We start from the raw sequence: 9811 nt of genomic DNA, 5'->3' as shown, positions 1-9811 counted from the left end.
TATATATATATAAATATAATATAATATAATATAATATAACAGTTTACTAACCTCATACATGCATGCATACATACAGACACACACAGAATCGCATACACTCATATACACACACATAGAATTGCAAAATATCATTTACACTTAACAATGATACACAAAGGAATGTATATTTATATCTCAGACATACACATAAATACACATATGCACACAACAAATGCATACTGACGCGCACGCGTACACACAGATGTACACACAACTCAACTGTACAAGCAAATACAAGGACGTATTCACACACAAGACAATGAGAGACATCTTCTCGTCTACACACGTAAGCGCACGTGAGATAGTATAGGTGTGCAGATGTCGTGATGCATAGTTTATCATTGATCAGGTACAATAATAATCGAAAGAAAAATCGAGGATCATAGCTGTATTTGTTTTAAGCTTGAATTCTGCATGCAGAGAATCACGACCAAGCAACATGGCTAGACATGATAAAAATATCAATAACATCGGCGAACAATTGAAGAAAGACAACATCAGAAGAATCAAATAGCATCTTATGTGATAAGCAATCGAAATGACAGAGGGCATATTTTGGAGCTATTTTTCTCAGTAATGTCTAAAGTGATTGTTATAAAATATCAAAAAGATCCACAATTTGGTTCATTGAATGGAATGGAATAATGCTGGGAAGAAATTAACATAGAACCAAGTTCCTCAGCCATTAGCCAGGTGCCATTTCTGTCCAGGGGTCACTTGCCAAGCCTCTCTAGTTCCCTCTGTATTGTGCTGCATGAATAGAATCAATCAAGCTCCTGTTTCCGGCCCATTTTTTAATGTCGTCAGTTACCAAACTCCGTTGGCCGCATCTTGCTTTCTTCCCCTTCACAGCTTTATGTCAGGATGGTCTGGAGCAATGATTCATGGCACGTAGTATATCCAAAATATTATGCTTTTTGTTCTTGATTCTCCACAATAAACATATTTGGTCTTTCAGTTTTTCTAGTATTACAGCGTTTTTTTTTCCTGTCTTCCAGCTTATTCTAGCCAATTTACAAAAGACCCATATCTCAAAAGCTATCTACCTTCTTTTTCATTGCTTTGTACTTTGTCCAAGTTTCTATCGTAGAAGACGACTGGCATAAAATAACAGTTTACTAACCTCAAATTTAGGTACAGTATTATGCCTTTTGAGGTGAAGATCTTTTTTTCTAAATGTTAAACTATTTTATGGAAAATATTTACACCAGCAAGAATCACTTTTTAAACTCAAGGAGAAGGGTGCTGAGTGTAGATTTAGTACCAACAGTAAAAGTAATGTGCGATTAACAATCAATGCACATAGAATATGCATCCGTACAGCAGTTATGCTACCGAGTACAACAAACGGGCTCAGACAGCCCCTATTTCATCTCGCTGTAGTCTTACAGGCCACATGGCACTTCTACCAGTGGCAGTTGTAGTAGCAACTACTATAATATGCATATTGTGAATGAGCTGAGTGAACGACACAAACCACTGAAAGACATTTCTAAATGTTTCACAAAAATATTAATTCGTTTCTAAAAATTCAGCAAAAAGAGACAGTATCTAACCGACAGAGTCGATGCTCTGACAGTGATCAACGATACACATGATAGAGATGGACTATCTTCCTTTTTTCAAATAAACGCCTATTTATATTGCCTTTCTACAATTGTTAGCAATACCTTGATGATACTAAATAAATGCAAAACAATAGAAATTGTCACCATGAACTTGGTATACAGAGAAAAACGTATTGTTCTATTGAAATCAATCTAACATACATTATTTACATTAATTACAATTGACGGATATTTGTCCTCATCTTGTTTGTTTTTACGACAAAGTTTCGGCTGATATACCCTCCAGCCTTCATCAGGTGTCTTGGGGAAATTTCGAACCTGGGTTCTCATTCCTAAGGTATTTTTCGATGTTGTTATTATTATTATTATTGTTCAGTAGTTTTATTTTTATAACGTGCTTTCACTTCACTACCGAGCGCAGCTCTGTGTGCCTTGGGTATGTGCTGTGGTTTGCTGTGGTGCTCTTATGGTTACTGTATTGAAAGTGTTTTGCGTAGAATGTGTGCAGTACCCAGTAGTGCAATTTTCTGTATGTTATATATATTTGTAAGTCCTGGTGTTTTTGTTATGTATTTGTCTGAATATTTTTTTATTATACCTAAGGCACCTACTATGATAGGAATTGTTTCTGTTTTTAGATTCCACATTCGAGTTATCTCTATTTCCAGGTCTTTGTATTTTGAAAGTTTTTCCAGTTCTTTTAGAGAAACGTTGTCATCTGCTGGTATTGATACATCAATTAGAAAGCTGCCTGGAATCAAACTCGGAATCTTGGGGTTAGTAACCTGCGCTCTTAACCACTACGCCATATACAAATGATTAAGTAACTAAACTTCTGTCCGACCGAAAATTTTTAAAAAATGATAATATCGAAAATGTACGGAGATAGCAAAAAGAGAAGTTTCTTCCTGTACGTGTGAAGGCGATCCACTTAAATTGATTTCATTCACACAGTAATTAAAGGCTTTCAGCGAGAAAGGCCACCATTAGAAGAAAGAAAAATAATTAACATGAAATTCAGTTGAAATCAATCAGCAATTAGAATAAAATGGCTTCCCATGAGAAATCTGGAGGGTGATTAACCAGGATGCAAGTCTACCACAACAGAACATCAGACGAACGTTTTCATATAGCGTTGATGTTATGCATAGCTACATCGTCAGAAAGTTTCATTAACTGAGTCGTAGATATCCAAAGTAGTCTGTCTTGAACTCGTCGTTTTATCTCCCGATCTGAAGATTATGTTTTAGCAAACCTAAAAGAAGGAACAACATCTAAATACCTGATACGCAAAACAAATAGGGAATCAGATAAATTACCTACCCTGATGCTATTTATTTATTTGTGACCAAAACATAATATCCAATCTGCAATAAGAATAGCCCTGAAGATAAAAATATAAAATGTTATAGTGATGTGGATAGCATAGTCTCTTAAGAGAAAGAAAATCTCAGCAAAATTTGATTAAAACAAACCAGAGATAAAAACCTGGAAGTGAGAAGAGAAAGTATGCACAGTAGGGGAAATCGGTGCTCCACTAAATATTTACGTAATGTTAGAAAGAAGTAGAAAGCAACACCTGCAGTGAACTAATACGAAATATGCAGATACTCTACACAAACTAGAGATGTAGTTATATACGTATAATTATAAAGTCACACAGTTATGTAATTAACTGCCTCAGCATCAGTGTTGAGAAGCTGGGCTTCATAAATCCAGAAGGGACACGGATAATTGAAAAATTCCAGTAACAAATTATTACTTAAACTGTGAAAATATGTAGAATATTCCAGAAATTTAAGATGAAATAAGTGCATGTAAACACGAATAGACTTATGTAATATATGTATGCCCACGAAAATACGGAAATCCACACATGCAATGATATCCACGTTTTCACACTCACATTCAAGCACTGGTACATACATGCATGCACACATACATACATACATACGTTTATTATGTAACCACCTGATCGTAAATTCCATTGAAAAAACTTTGTCTCAAAGTTTGGAAGCAGCTCTTTCTCATGGGGATAAATTTGAAAAATAAAAACAACGTTCATACCTACACATATATAAGCATTCATACATGTATAACTATATGCATGCATACAAGCACACATATGTATTTACATGCGGACATATATACATATATGCATATTTATTTATGTACGCTCATATACACATAGCAGATGATATCTAAATTCCAGTGAAAAAAGTATCGGTTTAAAAGACGTAAATTTTCTTCGAAATATTCAAAGAATTAAAAGAAACGATTTTATTTATAAAATCATGGTTATATCTATACATGTCAACACACACTTACACGCACATATATACGCACACATATACGCACATACGCAGATACACAAACATACAAGCACGCATAAACATACACACAGCTATATTATTACATAGAAACGTATTTACATGCGCACCTACGGAGGTCAATCCATACATTGTACGTACTTATACACACATATGGAGCGCCTGACGTACGTATTTGTATACTCGCTTAACTCAAAATATACTTATTCCCTCATGCAATCGTATTGCATGTATGCACACATATACACAACTCTACAGATACGTGCATACATGTATACATTCTTGCAATAGTATATTTATCAGTGAAGGCGCGTGGCTTACTGGGTAAGGTATTCGGCTCACGATCGCAAGAATGTGAGTTCAATACCCGGCGGCGCGTCGTGTCCATCAGCAAGACACTTATTTCACGTTGCTCCAGTCTACTCAGCTGGTAAAAATGAGTAGTTCCGGTATTTTAAAGGACCAGCCTTGTCACAGCCTGTATCACGTTGAATCTCTCTGAAAACTACGTTAAGGTTACACATATCTGGAGTGATGAGCCGCTTGCTCGTTAATTTCACGAGCAGGCCGTTCCGCTGATTGGATCAACTGGAACTCGCGCCGTCGTAACCGACGGAGTACCAGTATGTGTGTCTCTAGTGTAAAAAACCCACTAGTATCCCGACTTTAACGAGAATATCTCACAAGTTGGTGCTGTAAAACTACGACGACAAAAATATTTCAGTAGATTTCAGAAGGTTTGAAAGTCAATGACAAATGTATATCAATGACATTGTATATCATAATACCTCTCCAGTGCTATTGCCCACAACAGCCTTTGGAACACTAGATTTAAAGAAATCTGCAACTTAGAGACAGAAACTAAGAAGATTCTAATTACTAGTAACTACAACTGGTAAATCACACATCAACAGTGACACTGGCACGGTCTATATTAAACGGAGAGACGAAAGCAGAGGCATAAGAACAACCCAAGCGGTTTTTTGTGGTGCATCGTATCACTTACACAACATCCAGTGAACAATGAATGGGAAAATGAGTACATGCTGTATTTAGACAACAGTGAACGCAACAATAACAATATTATGAAAGCAATGAAGAGCTTCAATGCGGGTACACTGAGTGTACAGCTGTCCATTTGATTTAGCAGAATTTCATACATGGGCACATATCCCAGAAGCTAGAGAATACCAACAAAATTCATAAGGTGAGCAATCTCATTTGTAAATTGCATCACATTCCACCTAAAAGGATAAATCTTTATTCATCAGAAACAGAAGGTAGTTATCAAACATTTGATGAATAAGAAAGATAAGAACGCTCCAAACTCTTTACATTGTGATAGAATTCGTCGATTATGGCATACAATTAAGGAAAATATCACGCTCATCAATAGTAGCTGTTGCAGAATGTCTGCAGGCTAAGAACTTCACGAAAGCTGACAGCGTTGTCAAAATCATTTGCAGTCATACAAAGGCTCACCAAAACCAGAATGTATCCATTCACAATAGAGAATATTGGTGGAAGATTCCAGAGAAACCCGTTACAGACGCAATAAACTTGATATCGTTCTCTCACTCGCTCTCTCTCCCTTTTCCTATATTTCTGATCAAGAGCTCCGCTCGAAACGTAAAATCCTCTTTCTTTCCTTTTCTTTCCTGAGTGTCCAATAACACTGTACTTATTCCACGTCCTCGCGTTGTTGTTTTTTCGTGTTTTTTCTTACTTGTTCATGTTTGGATTGACTATATAGTGTACTGTTCCATGATGGTAACATCAATAAAGAAAGTATTCCATCCGGTGAGAGATAAATATGATTTAATAAACACAATATATGTTTTTATGAGCTACTAACAGTTTCATGCAATGAAAGCAACTCAGTTTTTTTAGACACGTCTGGTGTTTTAGCACAATCCTCGGTTTGTGCCTTCATAGTATCGCAAGCTAAAAACAGGACGATAGAATGAGATAAAAAAAAACCGACATATGGTGAGAAGGAAGTAGATGTAAACGATGGCTGGTTAAAAGAAAAAAGACCCTTCTTTTCGTTTTCCGATATTTTAACTTACTACCTTCTAGCCTTTTCTCGCTTTTCTCGCTTTTCTCGTTCTTTCTCTCATCATATCGTCTTGTTTTTAGCTTGTTATACCATGTGAGCACAGCCTGAGGATTACGCTAATCCACCAGACGAGTTATATATATATCGAGTTGCTCTAAGAAGCAATGCACAGTACCAGAATTTTCATCTCGAATCAAATGTAACAAACTATTAAAAATCATGGTGAGAATATCCGCATAAGTGGAGTCAAGGCCGGGTAGATTGCACTGGCATCGTGACTTTGATGTCATTATAACAGCTGTGTGTGTGTGTGTGTGTGTGTGTGTGTGTGTGTGTGTGTGTGTGTGTGTATGCATTTATACATGCATGCGTATCTGTCTATCAATCTATCTATGTATCTATCCATTATATCCATGATTGTAGGTATTTCCAGAAATTCCATTTTATATTCTCTCACCTATTTTGTTAATATGGCGTCTATATTAAATTTATCTATATTATGTGTATGTATACTTAAACACATATGCACACACACACACACACACACACACACACACACACACACACACGCACGCACGCGTACACATGCACATGTATATGTATATTACGCACACCCACACACACATGTATATGAATATTTATGTAACAAAGATTATGAAGCCATATGCATTAAAGAGATTGTTGAGGAATAATTTAAAAAAATAGAATTTCTTTTTTGTTCTTTTTCTTTTTTCAATTATCGCAATTCCCTATGCTTAAAGTATATAATTTAGAGAGAAAAAAAAATTAAATATTGAAAATCTTATGGCCGACTGTGTTCTCCGAAATGAAGGCGACCTGGCATGAAAAAAAAAAAAAATGGAAAATAACTGAACACAGGGAGAACTTTTATGCAGTATTGCAGTTTTCAAGAACGCTGCGATTCATTTCAGGGTTTTGCGCATGCTCTACAAATATGAATGATGCTGACGCGCAAAGAAATGTTAACACCGTCATCATTCCAGCTATCCAAACGTTGGCCGCCCAGACTCTGAGTATAACTCTGAACCAGAGCTTTAAACAATACCACCACTACTACTACTACTACTACTACTACTACTACTACTACTGCTACTACTGCTGCTGCTGCTGCTACAACAACAACAACAACTACTACTACTACTACTACTACTACTACTACTGCAAGAAAGCAATATGCTTAGCGGTATTTCGTCTGTTCTGAGTTCAAATTCCGCCGAGGTCGACTTTGCCTTTCATCCTGTTGGGGGTCGATAAATTAAGTACCTGTTGCGTACTGGGGTCGATCTAATCGACTAGTCCCCTCCCCCCAAAAATTTCGGGCCTTGTGCCTAGAGTAGAAAAGATTATTATTATTATTATTATTATTTTGGTTAAGGCGGCGAGCTGGCAGAATCGTTAGCGCGCTGGTCGAAATGCTTAGCGGTATTTCGTGTCTTTACGTTCTGAGTTCAAATTCCGCCGAGGTCGACTTTGCCTTTCATCCTTTCGGGGTCGATAAATTAAGTACCAGTTATGCACTGGAGTCGATGTAATCGACTTAATCCGTTCGTCTGTTCTTGTTTGTCCCCTCTATGTTTATCCCCTTGTGGGCAATAACGAAATAGGTATTTCGTCTGTCTTTACGTTCTGACTTCAAATTCCGCCGAGGTCAACTTTGTCTTTCATCCTTTCGGGGTCGATAAAATAAGTACCAGTTGAACACTGGGGTCGATGTAATCGGCTCATCCCCACCACCCACATTCTGCTCTTGTGGCAAATTTTGAAATTATTATTTTAATTTTCCATCGAGGTCGACTTTGCCTTTCAGCCTTTCGGGGTCGATAAATTACGTACCAAAATTTCAGGCCTTGCACCAACAGTGGAAAGGATTATTATTATTTTGGTCTGGCTCATATTTAGTCTTATTCTTGGTAGGATTTATGTGGGTAGCGGGTTACTACCCGTAACCTTAAGTATCCACAAGTTCTCAGCAGTCTTTGAAGAGCTTAGAACCCATCTGATAATTTTTGCAGTTCCTAAGAGAGAAACTCAATTTTTAAAAAAATACACTTTTCCCTATCCAACCACCACCTCCATCACCACCATCACCTCCGTTTCCACCACCGCCACCATCATCATCACCATCTCTCCTCCTCTTTCTCTCTTTCTCTCCTCTCTCTCTCCCTCCTCTTTTTCTCTCTCCTCCTCTTTCTCTCCCCCCTCTCTGCCTTTCTTTAACGTCACCGTCAGAACATCACCACTCTGCTAAAATTATATTTTTAACTCTCCTCCTCTACTTTTAACTAATGCTTTAAACCACGTAATAAATATTACCTCATGAACGCTTCTCTCTCCCTTTTTCTTTTTCCCTCTTTCTGTCTCACTCTTCACCTTTGTTTCTCCTCTCTTTCGCTTCAACTAATCACATGAAAACATTACAATTGCATTCCTTCTACCTCACGTCATGGACGCTTCTCTCTCCCTCTTTTCTTTCTCCCTCTTTTTCTCTAATCACGTGAAAGCGTTACCGACGGGCTAAGTAACGCAACGACAAGCAGAATTATTATAAGCTTGTTATTTACTTTTAATCTGCATATTTGTTACAATTACTTGCCGAGACACACCCAACGTCCTAGGGCGAGTGAAGGATAGATGTTTCAGCATGAGTGAAAGCTTTTAGCAGAATTGTTAGCACAACAGTATTTCGTCTGTCTTTATGTTCTGAGTTCAAATTCCGCAGCGATCGACTTTGTTTTCTTCCTGTCGGGATCGATGAAATAGTGCTAGTTGAGCACTGGGAGGTCGATGCAATCGAATAGCTCCCGCTCCTAAAATACCGGGCATTATGCTTATAGTAGAGTAGATTATTTTTAATATTCGCAGAATCGTTAGCGCGCAAACAAATTTTTTGGTATAATTTCCTTTCGACTCTTTACGTTCTGACTGCTAATACCACCGAAATCAGCGTGGCTTTTCAGCCTTTCGGAGTCGATAGTACAAAGTACCAGTCATTCACTGATTTCAATGAAATCGATTAATCTGCACATGTGATTTGCTGGCCTTAATTTGCCAAAATCTGAAACAATTATTATTATCACTGACATCATTAATTAACTAAATAACCCCTATTGTTTAATTTTATGATAGAGACCCGATGAGGTCGCCTGCTCTGCTATAAATTGTATCTATACTGCCCTGTAATCACTCCGTTCTATGTTCGACAATGGACAATGACAAAATATTCTAAGCAGTAGGATAGAATTAGTTGCGCCTGACCGGCTGGAATGAAATCCTCGCATCGTAAATGACAGCCGAAAACACTAAAAGACAAGGCGAACATAAACAACAATATTTAATAACGAAAAGATAATTATTGGATGCTAACAAAAAATATCACCTATGATAAATTAACAGTGACATGAACAACATTGTAGAATAAATAAACAACAACAGCACGAAAATAATGTTGTAACGAAAATAGAAACACGAAGACATGCATGCAATATTCTAATGTCAAACTAGAAGTGAGAAAGAAGTGAATAGTTTTAAAGATAGAGGGGAATATGGCTTAGTTATGCGCTGAAAATTGGGAAAACCTGAGAGCCGCGAAGTCATAATTATAAAATTTAGATTTTTATGAAAGTATCTTAAAACTGAAATTATTACTGTTTATCATAGACTGAACAAGAAGATTGCAAGTGTAAAATTTACACACTCATACATGTATGTATACACACACACACACACACACACACACACACACACACACACATATATATATATATATATATATATATATATATATATATATATAT

Source organism: Octopus bimaculoides, chromosome 5 (assembly GCF_001194135.2).
Source record: "Octopus bimaculoides isolate UCB-OBI-ISO-001 chromosome 5, ASM119413v2, whole genome shotgun sequence".
Lineage (NCBI taxonomy): Eukaryota > Metazoa > Mollusca > Cephalopoda > Octopoda > Octopodidae > Octopus > Octopus bimaculoides.
Note: the sequence above shows the minus strand (reverse complement) of the source record.